This window comes from Symphalangus syndactylus, chromosome 4 (assembly GCF_028878055.3).
Source record: "Symphalangus syndactylus isolate Jambi chromosome 4, NHGRI_mSymSyn1-v2.1_pri, whole genome shotgun sequence".
Classification (NCBI taxonomy): Eukaryota; Metazoa; Chordata; class Mammalia; order Primates; family Hylobatidae; genus Symphalangus; species Symphalangus syndactylus.
Genome location: NC_072426.2, coordinates 77,203,259 through 77,220,203, shown reverse-complemented (window position 1 = coordinate 77,220,203; position 16,945 = coordinate 77,203,259). Strand labels below are relative to the sequence as shown.

General features: G+C 40.0%; 1 long non-coding RNA gene across 1 annotated transcript; it reads right to left on the bottom strand.

Annotated features, from left to right (window-relative positions):
* Positions 1–6,599: 6,599 nt before the first annotated feature.
* On the bottom strand, positions 6,600–16,395 carry LOC134736405 (uncharacterized). Its single transcript, XR_010120405.1, has 3 exons — positions 16,172–16,395; positions 15,224–15,278; positions 6,600–6,668 (listed from the first exon to the last, which is right to left on the bottom strand). It is a non-coding gene; the product is annotated as an uncharacterized lncRNA (long non-coding RNA).
* Between the last annotated feature and the right edge of the window lie 550 nt (positions 16,396–16,945).

Here is a 16,945-nt window from a genome sequence, read left to right as displayed (position 1 = left end):
TCTGACTCTGTCAATAAGTCCTATGGGTTGTCTCAAAACATATCCCAAATGTAGTCGACTATGTACACCACACCCATGTTTCCACAGTAAGATCAGCCACCATAACCTCATGCCTGGCTGACTGCAATGGCCCGACAAGCAGTCTCCCTGTTTCCATACATGTCTACTCCCCACCATCCATCTCCAAATCATAATCAGATTGACCATTTTAAAGGTAAGGCAGGTCAAATCGCCCTCCTGGTGAAACCCACAAGTACAGCACTCTCTTCATACCTAGAAAGGTATCCAAACTCATTACTTAGTGGAGTGTCTGAAGACCAATCGCCCTTATGTGACCTGAGACAAGCTATATATATATTGCCCCCCATATATATATATATATAGCTCTCTCTCTATATATATTGCTCTATGTCTTGGTTTCTTTATCTACAAAATGAAGAGAATGCAAGAAACCACCTCGCGGGCTATTACAAAGATGAAATGGGTTTATAGATGCAAAGTGCTTGGCATAGCTCCTGACACACAGTTCACAGTGTTAGTGCGATTAATGTTTTCATTCACTTCTCCCTCCCTCTCCTCTTCTCCTTCCGTCTCTCTATCACCTGCTACTCTCCAGCTACTAAACAGCTTTTCATCTGTTCTTTGAATAAGCCAAGTTCATTCCTGCCTTGGAATTTTTGAACAGGCTATTCTCCCCACCCAGAATGTTCCTGTACCAGATCCACCCAATGCTTGACTCCTTCTTGTCTGAATAAATTTAAATATCTCTACAAAAGCCTCTTCCCTGAATACTTGACTAATCCAAAGTACACACCCATTCCTCCCTGTCACATGACCCGATTTTAATTTTCTGGATAATTCTTGTCACTAATTTTATACATAAGTGTTTACTTATCTGTTTACTGACTGTCACCCCCCAACACACATTTAAACACACAGAGACCTCCAAACTCATGAAAGCAAAGATTCTGATTGTCTGGTAACCTGTTGTCTCTTCAAAGTCTAGATTCTTGCTTGCTCTATACTGAGTGTACAATAAATATTTATATTTTATTGTCATGACAATTTATTTGAGGATCTCTTTAACTACTGACATCAGCTAACACTAATAACATTTATCCCGCTGTGTTCACAAAGTTCAGATCACAATGATATACGGTACTTAATAAATATATGAATGGTAAAACTATTTCTATTACGTGTATGTCCAAGGTGAGTATATCCTAACAGTATAAATGTTAAGTATGCATAATTTTTCTACTAGATGCTTTTTAGCACAAGATTCATTTTAATTCATTAGCTGTATAGACTCTATAAGCATGTCAGACAAACCCAAAAACATGTAGCGTGTTGCATTTGCGTATTATACCACATCTACATCTCTTGAGACAAAGTCTGGGTTTGCCAGCGGCCTCCAGATTGGCTGATGGGGAGAATTTGCTAGGATGGTATTAGTGAGGCTGGATTCAGTTGCAAATTGTTTTCTCTCTTTGCAGATGTGAATTAGCTGAGGTGTGAAGTCACCCTCATCTTTTGGCACATTATTGTGGTACTTGGATGGAAGATTTCTAAAAAAAAAAAAAAAATAAGCAAAGAATTAAACTGTGGGAGAGCTTGCAGTGCAGCTGGAAATAGCAGTCTCTGATGAGCAAGCTGAGCCAACAACCAAAATTAAATAAGGCTCTGAAAGCAAACCTACCATGGCTCTGCTGTTCTGACATCCCCTGGCTAAGGTCAGCAGCTGGGACAGGCTCCGGTCTTTTGAATACTGCCCTTCAAGACTGACATGGAGCCGAATTTAAAACCAGATGCCGGCATGGAAAGGAAATTAAGAGGCAGCCTGAAACATGTTACATGAGAGTATTATTTATTTGATCATGTATAACTGAAACTACAACAATTTCAGTCTCAGAACTATATTGGGTAATCAGGAATCATGCTCTGAATGTACCCCAATGTAATGAAGTGAAGTTTTAGGTCTTAATAAAAGACCAATAACTATGTTGCAAAAGCACATGCAGGAACTGAGACCTAATAAGCTACTAACCAAAAATAGTTTTCACTCTGAATGCTTTATGGATATTTATAGAGACATTAATGCTTTATAGTTCTCAGAATATGTCCACATGTTCCGCAAAGGAGATATTTCCTTATTTTCTAGGGGTTAAACATCTTTCTTCAACCAACGACCATACTTTGAGCTTCTCAATAACTTTATTTAAAACCAACCAATTAAAGAAACCAGCCAAGGAAGCTCCATTACTGAAGCTAGAGAGTCACACATTCACTCGTCCTGGCACCGAAAGTGGTGAACACAGAAAATATGTTTTTAAAGAATATCACAAGGAGATCCCTTCTTACATTTTTGTAATATACATGGTAAGAATGTGAGCAATTCAGAGTTTTACCAAGGCAGGAAAAGGCTTCTTGGTACTCACATAACACTGAAACTTGGTGAATAGTATTTTTTCAGCCATAAAACTTGCAATCGTGACAGGAGGGATATTTCCTTTTCTCCGAAATTCATTTTCTCATTTCTAACATTCAGAAATACGTTCTCATTTTTCTGAAATACCACCAACATTTTCCTGGAACTTTACTTCGGCCTCTTTCTCTGTAATGTGAGCCAGTCTGATACATCTGCAGTGCCCTTGCTGTATGTAAGTAGAGAAAAAGTGGTTACAATTTTCCCACTGATTCTGGGTGGGTGGAGGGAGGGAGAAGGCCCATGCAACAAGTACTGACTGATGATTCCCTGTGCTCTGCTATGTTCTTAGGCATCACACGCTATGACTAGGCACCAGGCTGGGTCAACTCTACGCCAAGGTTATATTCAGGGTCGTACACTTGATTGAAACACTCTTCATTCTGGACATTCCTGTTATCTAGAATGTAAATTTCATTACTTCAGAGACAGCATAACTTTGAACAATAATATAAATGGACAATAACTGGCAAAATGAGGTGAGTAACAAAAGTAACAATTCTCCATAAGGCTCTGTGATCATAAGAAATATTAAAAATGTGTTTCTACATGTAAAAATTAATGTGGAAGCAAGAGTGGAGGACATTGTAGGTCTTCTCTTGAATTCATAACATTTTTAAGCTATTGAGTTTTGACTAGAAATTCAAATAAAGTAAAAACCTAAAAACTCACTAAATAATTTATTTCTAATTATTTTCACAGTACAGCATTTAAATTATTATGTTTGAAGTTTATGAGATACAGGCAAATGACATTTTACCATCTATAGAAATATACAATTTTCGGCTGGGCGCAGTGGCTCATGCCTGTAATCCCAGCACTTTGGGAGGCCAAGGTGGGCAGATCACAAGGTCAGGAGATCAAGACCATCCTGGCCAATGTGGTGAAACCCCGTCTCTACTAAAAATACAAAAATTAGCCGGCTGTGGTAGTGGGTGCCTGCAGTCCCAGCTACTTGGGAGGCTGAGGTGGGAGAATTGCTTGAACCAAGGAGGTAGAGGCTGCAGTGAGCCGAGATCATGCCACTGCACTCCAGCCTGGGCAACAGAGCAAGACTCTGTGTCCAAAAAAAAAAAAAAAAAAGAAAAGAAAAGAAAAAGAAAGAAAATAAATGTACAATTTTCTTCTGAAACATAAAATTCACAAAAATTATTTGTCACAGTGGAAGGTGAGTACTGGCCGGGATGACTGATGAAAGTGAGCAAAGATATTGGTGAAGTCCAGCGAGTAAACAAGTGCGTCCCTGCTGTCCAGAATCACCTGCAAATGTTCTCAAATGTGCTGGTCCTCGCACTCAGACGTTGCTTTTTCCTCTTTTTGAGTTAAGAATTCGTATGACCTGGTTAAGCAAATACTCAGTGGAAGGATAGCCTATATTTCATGATGAAATGCAAGAAAAAATAATGCACACCTTGTCTTTCTATGACTAATGCAAACTCTGATCATTCATTCCATTCCATGGCCCACACTGGGTTGAAACAGCCATAGCCTGTCTGCCAGGTAAAAAGACTTAATGTCCCTCTTGAGAAGAAACTAACTGCTAACGCAGACGGAGGTGAAATGGAGTCTGTCTTCTGTCCTCAATGCAGCCATTTTTCTCTTTTAATCTCTCTCTTCCGTTCAAGCAGAATGAAAACTTGGATCTTTGCCTTGAGTAAATTTCACTTCCAAGGCTCCAAATCTGGAACCCTGTTGAATTGCAGAGGCTAGCTTCTCTTGTAGCAATTTTAAAATCAGTCAAGGCCAGCACTCACAAGGGTAGGAACGAGGCAAGGTGGTGGTCCACTTCCCAAGTCTCACATTACTCATGTGGGAACCCTGCTCCTGTTTTACTTATTCAGAAAAACCTTGCTGGATTAGCTGATACTGCAAATTAACATAACCCAGAAGGGCAATGGCAGCAAACCAAAATATACTCAGGTGTATGACTCAGGCTTCCCCAACCTGCATGGCTGTGGCTTTCTATCCTAAGATATCAGGTAGGAGAGGGATGAGGGGGGTTGTGGTCCAGTTGTAGACTCAGCCTTTCGACCAGAAAGAATCCTCTTCTGCCCCGATGACGTTTCTCTTCCACAAAGTGGCAATGTATGTTTACAGAACAGAAAACTAAAAGGAAACTTGATTTACTAGTCAGGGTTCCCCAGAGAAACAGAATTGATAGGATGTGTATATGTATAAAGAGAGAGATTATAAAGAATTGGCACAAGGAATTATGGAGGCTGGCAAGCCCCAAGGTCTGCAGGGTTAGCTGGCAAGTTGGAGGTTCAGGAAAGCAGATGGTCTGGTTCCAGTCCAAGTCTGAAGGCCTAAGAAGCCAGAGAGCCCAAGGCAGGGAAAAGCTGATGTCCTGCTTTGAAAGTCAACACAGAGGAAGAATTCTTTCTTACTTAGGGAAGGTCACCTTTTTATTCTATTCAGGCCTTCTGCTGATTGGACGAGGTCACTCTGCGTAGTTCAGTCTACAGACTTAAATGTTCATCTCATCCAAACACAGCCACAGAGAAACACCTATATTAATGTTTGACCAAATATACGGGCACCCTGTGGCCCAGTCGAGTTGACACATAAATTAACCTTCACATGCTAGTTCATCTGATGTGCAGCCCCAGTACAGACAGCCTGACCTCACATCTACTCCAAGTCCACTCTTAACTCCAGCTCACAATAAATGTGTAGAGTATTAGGATGCTTCCTTTCTTTGGTCTTCTTAACTTGGTATAGGATCAAGCCACTTTTATTCCATAAACTTAGTGTAGAGCCAGATATGATACCAGTTTACTTCATTCTTTATTAATATCTCTTTTCTTATTCCTCCTCACCCTTTCATTTTAATCAGTGCTAAAACAAATGTTCTAATTACCTAACAAAAGTTCATTATACATTATCAATTAGCCTATAATCCATGAAAGCAATAATTGGTATTTCTTCATGTAACTTCTCAATCAAAGGAAAAAATCAACTGATTTTTGACAAAGGAGCAAATATAATTTAGTGGAAAAGGGTAGTCACTTCAAAAAATGTTGCAGCAACAATTGCACAAAAAAAAATAGCCTACACTCAAATCCTGTATGTTTCATAAAAAAAAAAACTCGAATTACAAAGCTAAAAGTATGATACGAAACCACAAAAGTTCCAGGAAAAAAGCATAAAATATCTCATAAAATACCTATATGATCTTGGTTTTGGTGATGAGTGTATTGATATAATATCAAAAGTATAATCCATGAAAGAAAAAATTGACAAATTGACCTCCATTAAAATAAAAAACTTCTGCTCTGCCAAAGAAGCTGTTAAGATAATAGAAAGACAAGCTACACACTGGAAGACCATATCTGCAAAACATGCATCAAATGAAGAATTTGTATCCAAAAATACAAAGAACCCTTGAAACTCAAAAATAACAAAATGAAAACCCAGTTAGAAAATGGTCGAAAAGTCTGAACAGACACCTTACCAAAGAACATATACAGAAGAAAAAACAGGAAGAAAACATGTTCAACAGCATTAGTCATTAGAGACTTGCAAGTTAAAATAAAAATGAGATACCATCATAAGCCATACTACCATTTAGAAGGACTAAAAATCAGACAATACTAAATGGTGGCCAGAATGCAGAATAACAGGAACTCTGATTTATTGCTGGTGGAAATGAAAATGGTACACTCACTTTGGAAAAGAGCTTGGCAGTTTTTTTACAAAGCTAAGCACAGTTTTATCATATGATCCAACAATCACACTCTTAGATATTTATCCAACTGATTTGAAAATTGATGTCCACACAATCAGATGCACACAAATGTTTACAGAAACTTTACTCATAATCATCCAAACTAAAAGCAACCAAGATGTCCTTTAATAGGTGAATGGGTGAACTCATTGTGGTGCCTTCATACAATAGAATATTATTCAGCAATAAAAATAAATGAACTATCAAGTCATGAAAACACATGGAGGAATTTCACTGAAAAAACAGCCAGTATGAAAAGGCTACAGATGGTATGAGTCTAATTAAATTGCATTCTGGAAAAGGCAAAGCTCTAGTAATAACCATTTGAAAGATCAGCAGTTGCCAGGACAGAAGAGGTAGAGTGTTGAAAAGTTGCCCTATTGTTAAATACCTTCACGAGTGCAGATATTTTTAAAGTTGTTTAGGAGTTTGGTGGATATCAGGACAGAATGTAGCCTGGAGAGAAAAGAAAAAGAATGTAGTTGTATTACAAATGCATGAAATCACTGCACTGAAGGGAGTAGGAGGGGGAAAAGGTGCTGACCTTAGTAACTCTGGAAATGTGTGGACTCTATAAGCCTGAAGGCAAAAAGAGTTTCACAGGAACAGTGAACTGTAGTTAATACAGTTATTTCCCACAGGGTCTGGGTTAACAATTCTGCTACTGGTAAATATGTATACTAGAATTGTACAACTGAGTAAATGAATGGTGGTTAAGGAAGTCATGGGAGTGTGGGTTTACAGGTAGGCTAGGAAGGGAGGCTGTAATGATCTATATGGTAATGGACTAGAGTTGGAGACATCGGTATGAACCCATATTTAGCTTAACACAGATAGAGATGGGCTCACGTAGAAATATATAGAGACAAGTGTATTTAAGCAGTTAATGTACATCTGGTGCATATATTTCCTTCTTCTTAGCTCAGTGGGCTGAGAAGAACAACACCCAGTAGCAATGGGCATACTTGGCACCCAGATCTTGGTTTCTAGTATTATCCTCCAATAAAAGGAACCACAGCTGCTTGGATAAACTGCTGTTTGTAGGACTGAAGCAGAAAATATACAAGATGAGTGTGGAGCATCTTGTAGTCCCAGAAGGTAAGAAGGAGTGTTTAGAAAAAACGAATGGAGGAAGGGCCAATATTGCTGAATGGAAGCAGCTGTGGTTCATGGCGCTCACAGAGAGGAACGAAGGGGGCGAATGGATACAGCACCTTCAACTGGAATATCCAGGCACTGGCCTTGGGACTGATAGTGAAACAACTGAACCCTTGGAGGATGAAGAAAATCAGGGTAGAGCGATAGCCCACTTGCGAGTGACATGGAGCCTCTATCCCAGCCAAGGAAAATGGTGAGCGAATGTGAGGCCCCAGGAAACCACGCTTCTCCCATGGATCTCTGCAACCCTCAGAGCAGGAGATCCCCTCGTGAGCCCACACCAGCAGGGCGTTGAGTCTGACACAAAGACTTGTGTAGTCTCAGCAGAGCAGCTGCCCAGGCACACAGAGAGCTTGACATACTCTGCCCCAGGATCCCCGCCAAGGTGGGAGGTCTGTACATACCCCTAGGAAGGGGGGAGAATCCAGGGAGCCAAGCAGCGTTGGTCTGTGGGCTCCGCTTCTACTGCACATGACGAAATAAGACCCACTGACTCAGAATTCCAGCCAGCCACAAGCCGCAGGGTGGAGCCTGCCTGAGATGGGATAGAGCCCCTAAAAAGGGGTGGGCTGCTATCTCTGCTGTTTGGTCAACTCAATCATTCCAGCCTGCGGGCTTTGGAGACTCCAAATGGTCCTGATGAGGAAAGGTCCCCCCAGTGCAGCACAGCTGCTTTGCCTGAACCTGGTCAGACTGCTTTTTTCTTTTCTCTTTTTTTTTTTTAGACGATGTCTCACTCTGTTTCCCAGGCTGGAGTGCGAATGGCGCCATCTCGGTTCACTGCAACCTCTGCCTCCTGAGTTCAAGTGATTCTTCTGTCTCAGCCTCCCAAGTAGCTGGGATTACAGGTGCCCGCCACCATGCCCAGGTAATTTTTGTATTTTTAGTAGAGACGTAGTTTCGCCATGTTGGCCAGGCTGGTCTCAAACTCCTGACCTCAGGAGATCCGCCCATCTCAGCCTCCCAAAGTAGACTGCTTCTTTAAGTGGGACCTCAACCCACTCCCCCTCACTGGGTGGGACCTCCCAGCCAGAGCCTCCAGCTACCCTTGCCTACCCATATTCTATGGACAGAGCTCTGATCTCTCCCTGGGACAGTGCCTGCGGGGAGGGGAGGCCCCATCACCTTGGTTATTTGGGCAACTCAGCCATTCCAGCCTGTGGGTTCTCCAAGCTGATCAGGGCAGAAGCAGTTCCCCAGCACGGCTATTTTGTCAAGGCATGATCAGACTCCTTTTTTAAATGGGGCCCACATCCACTTCTCCTCACTGGTTGGGTCTTCCCAGCCAGGGCCTCTGGCCATCCCCATCCACGTTCTACCGCTGACTGAGTTCTAATTTCTCCCTGGGACAGAGTGCCCAGGGGGCAGGGCAGGCCACCACCTTGAGTGTTTGGGTATCTCAACCAGTCCAGCCTATGGGCCTTGGAGAGACCAAACTGATTGGGGGCTGAAGAGACCCAGTGAAGGATTTCCCCAACATAGCACAGCTGCTCTACCAAAAAGCAGTCAGATTGCTTCTTTGAGTCCCTGATCTCCTTTCACCTGGCTGGGTGAGAACTCCCAACTTGGGTCCTCCAGCCACCTCATACAGGTGTGTTCAGGCTGGCAAGAGGTCAGTACACCCCTCAGATGGATCTTCCAGAGGAAGGGGCAGGCTGCCAACTATGCTGTTTCACAGCCTCCACTGGTGATACCTCCAGGTACTTGAAGAACCGAGGTGACTAGGTCTGGAGTGGATTCCCAGAAAACAGCAGCAGCCCTATGAAAGAGTAGCTAGACTTTAAAAAACAAACAAACAAACAACAGCAACAACAAAACCAAAAACCCCATCCAAAGGTCAGCAACCTCAAAGATCAAAGGTAGATAGGCCCACAAAGATGAGAAAGAAACAGCACAAAGATGCTGAAAACTCAAAAATCCAGAGGGCCCCCTCTCCTGCAAATAACTGCAACAACTCTCTAGCAAGGGCTCAGAACTGGGCTGAGGCTGAGATGGCTGAAATGACAGAAGTAGGCTTCAGAATGTGGGTAAAAACAAACTTTGCTGAGCTAAAGGAGATATTGTACCCCTATTCAAAGAAACTAAGAATCAAGATAAAACAATGCAGGAGCTGACAGCAAAAATAGCCAGTATGGAGAGCAACATAACCAACCTGTTGGAGGTGAAAAACCCACCACAAGAACTTCACAATGCAGTCACAAGTATTAAAAGCAGACTAGACCAAGTGGAGGAAAGAATCTTAGAGCTTAAAGACTATCTTTCTGAAATAAGACAGGCAGACAAGAATAGGGAAAAAAAATAATGAGAAGGAATGAATAAAACTTCTGAGAAATATAGGATTATGTAGAGAGACCAAATCTACAACTAACTGGAGTACCTGAAAGAGACAGGGAGAATGGAGCCAATTTAGAAAACATATTTCAGGATATCATCCAGGAGAACTTTTCCAAGACAGGCCAAAATTCAAAATCAAGAAATGCAGACAACTCCAGTAAGATACTTCATGAGAAGATCAACCACCAGACACATAATCATCAGATTCTCCAAGATCGAAATGAAAGAAAAAATGTTAAGGGAAGCCAGAGAGAAGGGCCACATCACCTACAAAAGGAACATCAGACTAACAGCAGACCTCAGTAGAAACCCTACAAGCCAGAAAAGACTGGAGCCAATATTCAACATTCTTAAAGAAAAGAATTTCCAACCCAGAATTTCATGTCCTGCCAAACTAAGCTTCATAAGCAAAGGAGAAATAAGATCCTTTTCAGACAAACAAATGTTGAAGAAATTTGTTACCACCAGACCTGCCTTACAAAGGCTCCTGAAGGAAGAACTAAATACCGAAAGGAAAAACTGTTACCACGCCACTACAAAAACACACTGAAGTAGACAGACCAGTGACATTATGGAGCAGCCACATAAACAAGTCTGCAAAATAACCAGCTAGCATCATGATGATGGAATCAAATTCACATTAACAATACTGACCTTAAATGTAAATGGGTTAAATGCCCCAATTAAAAGACATAGAATGCAAGCAAGATAAAGAGTCAAGCCACATCAGTCTGCTGTCTTCAAGAGAGCCATCTCAGGTGCAAAGATACACTTAGGCTCAAAATACAGGGATGGAGGAAAATTTACCAAGTAAATGGAAAATAGAAAAAAGCAGGAATTACAATCCTAGTTTCTGACAAAACAGACTTAAACCAACAAAGATCAAAAAAGACAAAGAAGGGCATTACATGATGGCAAAGGGTTCAATTCAACAGGAAGAGCTAACTATCCTATATGCACCCAATACAGGAGCACCCAGATTCATATAGCAAGTTCTTAGAGACCTACAAAGAGACTTAGACTCCTACACAATAATAGTGGAAGACTTTAATACCCCACTGTCAATAGTAGACATCATCAAGACAGAAATTTAACAAAGAAATTCAAGACATAAACTAAGCTCTGAATCAAGTGGACCTGATAGACATCTACAGAACTCTCCACTAAAAAACAAAAGAACATACATTCTTCTCATTGCCACGTGGCCTTACTCTAAAATTATCACATAATTGGAATTAAAAGAGTCCTCAGCAAATGCAGAAGAACTGAAATCATAACAAGCAGTCTCTCAGACCACAGAGCAATCAAATTAGAATTCAAGATTAAGAAATTAACTAAAAACCATACAACTACGTGGAAATTGAACAACCTGCTCCTGAATGACTTTTGGGGAAATAATGAAATTAAGTCAGAAGTCAAGACGTTATTTGAAACTAATGAGAAGAAAGATACAATGTACTAGAATCTCTGGGAGGCAGCCAAAGCAGTGTTATGAGGCAAATTTGCAACACTAAATGCCTACATTGAAAAGCTAGAAAGATCTCAAGTTAACAACCTAACATCATAACTAAAAGACCTAGAGAACCAAAAGCAAACAAGCCCCAAAGCTAGCAGAAGACAAGAAATAACTAAGATCAGAGCTGAACTGGAAGAAAATAGAGACACAAAAAATATCTTCAAAAATCAATAAATCCAGGAGTTGTTTTTCTGAAAAATTAATAAAATAGACCACTAGCTAGACTAATAAAGAAGAAAAGAGACAAGATTCAAATAAACATAATCAGAAATGATAAGGGGGATATCACCACTGACCCCACAGAAATACAAATAACCATCAGAGAATACTATAAACACCTCTATGCACATACATTAGAAAATATAGAAGCAATAGTTAAATTCCTAGACACACATACCCTCCCAAGATAGAATCAGGAAGAAATTGAATACGTGAACAGACCAATAACAATTCTGGCCAGGCACGGTGGCTCACGCTTGTAATCCCAGCACTTTGGGAGGCCGAGGCAGGCGGATCACAAGGTCAGGAGATGGAGACCACGGTGAAACCCCGTCTCTACTAAAAATACAAAAAATTAGCTGGGCGTGGTGGTGGGCGCCTGTAGTCCCAGCTACTCGGAGAGGCTGAGGCAGGAGAATGGCGTGAACCCGGGAGGCGGAGCTTGCAGTGAGCCGAGATTGCGCCACTGCACTCCAGCCTGGGTGACAGAGGAGACTCCGTCTCAAAAAAAAAAAAAAAAAAAAACAATTCTGACACTGAGGCAGTAATAAATAGTCCACCAACCCAAAAAAGCCCAGGACCAGGCAGATTCACAGCTGAATTCTACCAGAGTTACAAAGAAGAGCTGGTACCATTCCAAAAAATTGAAAAGAAGGGACTCGTCCACAACTCATTCTATGAGGCCAGCATCATCCTGATAACAAAACCTGGCAGAGATACAATAAAAAAGAAAACTTCAGGCCAATATTCTTGATGAACATTGACGCAAAAGTTCTTAACAAAATACTGGCAAACCAAATCCAGCAGCACATCAAAAAGCTTCTCCACAACGATCAAGTAGGCTTCATCCCTGGGATACAAGGCTTATTCAAAATATGCAAATCAATAAATGTGATTCATTGCATAAAGAGAACTAAGGGCACAAACCACATAATTATCTCAATAGATGCAGAAAAGCCTTCAATAAAATTCAACATCACTTCCTGTTAAAAACTCTCAAATTAGGTATCGAAGGAATATACCTCAAAATAATAAGAGCCATCTATGACAAACTCACAGCCAATATCATACTGAATGGGCAAAAGCTGGAAGCATTCCCCTTGAAAACTGGCACAAGACAAGGTTGCCCTCTCTCACCACTCCTATTCAACATAATATTGGAAGTTCTGACTAGGGCAATCAGGCAAGAGAAAGAAGTAAAGGATATTCAAATAGGAAGAGAGAAAGTCGAACTATCTTTGCTTGCAGATGACATAATCCTATATCTAGAAAACCCCATCATCTCAATTGAAAAGCTTCTTAAGCTGATAAACAACTTCAGCAAAGTCTCAGGATACAAAATCGATGTGCAAAAATCACTAGCATTTCTATACAACAATAACAGGCAAGCCAAGAGCCAAATCATGAATGAACTCCCATTAACAACTGTCACAAAAAGAATAAAATACCTAGGAATACAGTTAACAAGGGAAGTGAAAGATCTCTTCAAAGAGAACTACAAACAACTGCTCAAATAAATTAGAGATGATGCAAACAAATGGAAAAACATCCATGCTCACGGATAGGAAGAATCAATGTCATGAAAATGGCTGTAGTGCTCAAAGAAATTTATAGATTCAATGCTATTCCCATTAAACTATCATTGACATTCTTCATAGTATTAGAAAAAAATGTATTTTAAAATTTGTGTGGAACCAAAAAAGAGCCCGAATAGCCAAGGCAATCTGAAGCAAAAAGAACAAAGCTGGAAGCATCATGCTTCCCAACTTCAAACTATACTACAGGGCTACAGTAAACAAAACAGCATGGTACTGGTATAAGAACAGACACATAGACCAACGGAACAGAATAGTGAACCAGTAACAAGACCACACACCTACAACCACCTTATCTTTGACAAACCTGACAAAAACAAGCAATGGGGAAAGAATTTCCTATTTAATAAGTGGTGCTGGGAGAACTGGCCAGCCATATGCAGAAAATTAAAACTGGACCTCTTCCTTACACTATATACAAAAATCAACTCAATTTGGATTGAAGACTTAAATATAAAGTCCAAAGCTATAAAAACCCTAGAATAAAACTGAGGCAATACTATTCAGGACACAGGCACAGGCAAATATGTCATGATGAAGATGCCAAAAGCAATTGCAACAAAAGCAAAAATTGAAAACTGGTATCTAATTAAAGAACCTCTGCACAGCAAAAGAAACTATCAACAGAGTAAACAGACAACCTACAGAATGCAGGAAAATATTTGCAAACTACCCATCTGACAAAGTTCTAATATCCAGCATCTGTAAGGAACTTAAACAAATTTACAAGAAAAAAACAACCCCATTAAAAATTGGGCAAAGGACACGAACAACAGACACTTCTGAAAAGAAGACACATAGCAGCCAACAAACATGAAAAAAAGCTCAACATCACTTATCATTAGAGAAATGCAAATCAAAACCACAATGAGATACCGTTTCACATATTAGTAAACAATCAAAAAACAACAGATGCTGGTGAGGTTGTTGAGAAAAAGGAACAATTTTACACTGTGGGTGGGAGTATAAATTAGTTCAGCCATTGTGGAAGACAGTAGGGCAATTCCTTAAAGACCTAGAGGCAGAAATATCACTTGACCCAGCAATCCCATGACTGGGTATAGGCCCAAAGGAATATAAATCATTCTATTATAAAGACACATGAACTCATATATTCATCACAGCAGTACTCACAATGGCAAAGACAAAAAAACAGCCTAGGTGCCCATCAATGATAAACTGGATACAGAAAATGTGGTACCTGTACACCATGGAATATTATGCAGCCATAAAAAGAATGAGATCACGTCCTTTACGGGGACATGGATGCAGCTGGAGTGCATTATCCTTAGCAAACTAACACAGAAATGAAAAACCAAATACCACATGTTCTCACTTATAAGTGGGAGCTAAATGATGAGAACACATGGACACATGGGTGGGAACAACACAAACTTGGGCCTGTCAGATGGTGGAGCATGGGAGGAAGGAGAGGATCAAGAAGACTAGCTAATGGTGGCTGGGCTTAATACCTGGGACGATCAGTGCAGCAAACCACCATGGCACACATCTACCTATGTAATACACCTGCACATCCTGCACATGTACTCCTGCACTTAAAAGTTGGAAAAGAAAAAACTAGCGGTGGGGTAGTTCAAAAAAGCACCAGGGTCAACTGAAAGAGTGCCGATAACCAAAGCTAGAACCACCTGAGCAACAAGTAAGTAAAATAGTATTGGATTATTGCCCAAAGCACAAAATAAATATCTATGAATCCAGAGTGATATAAATATGTGATTCCATGAATGAATGAGAAAGAAGAAATGTCTCCTATGCAGAAGAATTACAGACAATTTGCATAGGTGCTCGGCCCTCCATGAGGTGGATTCTAACTCCCCACTCCTGAAGTGTAGGCTGGGCACTGTAACTTCCTTCCAAAGAGTACAGTATGGAAGAGAGAGGGAAAAAGAGTAACTTTGCAGTGGGGAAAACTGACAACAACCTCAGCCAGGCAATCAGGTTTGTCATCACTAGCGGTACGTCATGTTGATTGTATGTGCTCTCAATGAAGTGATGGAAATGGCACGTTACTTCAATGGTCTTCCTCCCAAGAAACCACAACCCCAGGCTAATCATGACAAAAAACAGCAGGCACCCCGACGTGAGGGACATTCTACAAGATACCTGACTAGTACTCCTCAGATTTGTCAAGGTTATCAAAAACAAGGGAAGTCATCTGAGAAACTCACAGCCAAGAACTCCTAAGGAGGCAGGAGACCAAACATACTGTATTCTGGATGGGATCTTAGAATAGAAAAAAAGGATGTTAGACAAAAACTTGTGAAAATTTAATAAAGTGTGTCCTTTAGACAATAATATCAATACTGGTTCATTAATTGTTACAAATATACCAAACAAATGTAAATATTAATCATAGGATAAACCAGGTGTGGAGCCTATAGGCACTCTGTACTGTTCTCACAATTTTTCTGCAAATTTAAAATTGTTCTTTAAAAAAAGTTATTTACAAAAGGATAAATGTCTCATCTAGTTTCCTGTTACCTTTAAGTTTTATTCCAAGCATTCCACTACAGTTAGAAAAGCTATTATCCAAAAATTCTACTTTGAAATTTATTATATAAATGTCACCATAAGTAAGTTTATATTATTTGCTGTAAGGAGTCAATCACACTGATTAATTAATCTTTTCTCCCAATTTTTAAGAGTTTTTTTAAAAAAAACTCATTTCAAATAAAAATATAAAAATGACATATATCCTCTATCTCAGAGGTTACTTTGACTCCTATAAAATAAAGAGAATGTTTCAGACCAGCCATATATTCAAGGATATTTTTAAATTGTTCTGGATGACAATTTACTCCTTATGCTCTGATGCTTTTCAGTATTATGTTCAATAGCTTTACATGCCAAAATGCATAAGACAAAATATCAGAAACCTGAATAAATGTTTGAATTTGATCTCATTGCCATCAGGCAAGACCATATCTAAAAAGACAAGTGGACAATAGCCTCACCTACTTCTGTGTAACCACTGGAGAAAACATTCTGTCTGTCTCCCATATTTGTACTAATCCCCCTGTCAAGGTCCTTCCTTAAGCCTGAGTTGAATCCTATGTGCTGCTGCCTAATTCTATTTCTTCCTATTATCTTTTCAAATAAAGATGGGAAATACTTACTGGCCAATTTCTGTGCAGCAACCATGCATGGTATATCAAAATCATCATTAAATAACCATTCTTTTCAGATGAAATGTGCATAGTCCTTTAATCTTTTCAATTCAAGGCTGAGCCTTTTGTCTTCTTGTAGGTGGTTATCTGAACACTTTTTTAATTGCTACAGTCTTGTCTTTAGCACAGCACCAAAGAGTTAAACTTGACATTCAAGACAAATATTTGAAAATCCCTGTGTGATCGTGGAAGAAAAAAATAGTCTATGAAAAGAATAAGGTTACCTAATTTTATCATTGAGAATGGATTTTAACTGAAAACATTCTCCATTAGAATTTCAACCTTCCTTTTGTGCATTTGGATACAAAAGAGAGTGCAGAATCTGATAGACTATAACTTTTTAAAGCACATCCCTCCCATGTGAATATTAAAACACAGGCTATTTATTGAAACATTAGGGTGAGATGGATTGCTGGGCAAATTTTTGTCCAATACTAAGTAGTCATAGAAAAAAGTGCTTGATACTTTGCCATCCCTGGCAGCTCTCATCTCAGGCAGCAAGGCTCCTTGAACTGTGAAAAGGCTGTCCTGCTGTTCACAGTGTCTGCAGCCATACAGCTTTTGGAACACAATTTAACTGATTTTGTCCAATGAGCCTAGAGAGACATAACCACCTTCTCCCCTGGACGCTGCAGGAGATCGTCTCCCATATGAAGGCCTGGTCACTTGGGCCTGCAAGAATAGGATTAATTCATTTCTTTCATAAATGCAACGAGTTACTTA